The sequence below is a fragment of the Anoplophora glabripennis genome, unplaced genomic scaffold, assembly GCF_000390285.2.
Source record: "Anoplophora glabripennis isolate ALB-LARVAE unplaced genomic scaffold, Agla_2.0 scaffold290, whole genome shotgun sequence".
Classification (NCBI taxonomy): Eukaryota; Metazoa; Arthropoda; class Insecta; order Coleoptera; family Cerambycidae; genus Anoplophora; species Anoplophora glabripennis.
The window spans coordinates 640,741-641,405 of record NW_019416372.1 but is presented as its reverse complement, the minus strand read 5'-3'; the positions used below and the strand labels follow the sequence as shown (position 1 = coordinate 641,405).

General features: G+C 35.2%; 1 non-coding gene across 1 annotated transcript; it reads left to right on the top strand.

Moving 5' to 3' along the window:
• The first annotated feature begins 370 nt into the window (after nt 1–370).
• Nucleotides 371–444, top strand: Trnai-aau. The gene has a single exon. It is a non-coding gene; the product is annotated as a tRNA-Ile (tRNA).
• The last annotated feature ends 221 nt before the right edge of the window (nt 445–665 follow it).

Here is a 665-nt window from a genome sequence, read left to right as displayed (position 1 = left end):
GTGTTATCATAATCTCGGATCGTCGGGGGATGAGTTTCATTCCAGAGGGAATATTCTTGCGCGCTGGAAAAATATTTATTAAACTAAACGGAGGGTGATTCCAATAAATTTTTCAAAAAAATCTTATCAAATGAAGTCGAACAGTTTCTTCAATACCAGAAATTGTTATTTTTACTTTTAAAATTAAATTATTCTACGGACTTTTTCGCTTCGTTAATAATTTTCTATAATTTTTTAGTTATTTCCATTTAATTTGCAACTCTACTATTGAAACTATTACAGCACTCAAAAAATATGTATATATTTTTATGTTTTGTCCTATTACTCTTATCGGTTATCATCTTCCACTCGTGGAGGATGTTTATTGTCTGGCCCATTAGCTCAGTTGGTTAGAGCGTCGTGCTAATAACGCGAAGGTCGTGGGTTCGATCCCCCCATGGGCCACAATTTTTTTTTATTTCTCACTCGATAATTTACCAGTAATAGTCCCCAGTACATCATTCATTGCGTTTTAGTGATACATGCAAGTGACAAACTTTGCGAGTACCTTCTTTATAACGAGTCCGACAAACTTTTGATTTTCGAAAATTTTCGGCATCGCACAGTGGGAAATATTGGGCAAAATTTTCGCCACTCGCCGATTTTCATCATCTCGTCGTGATTTT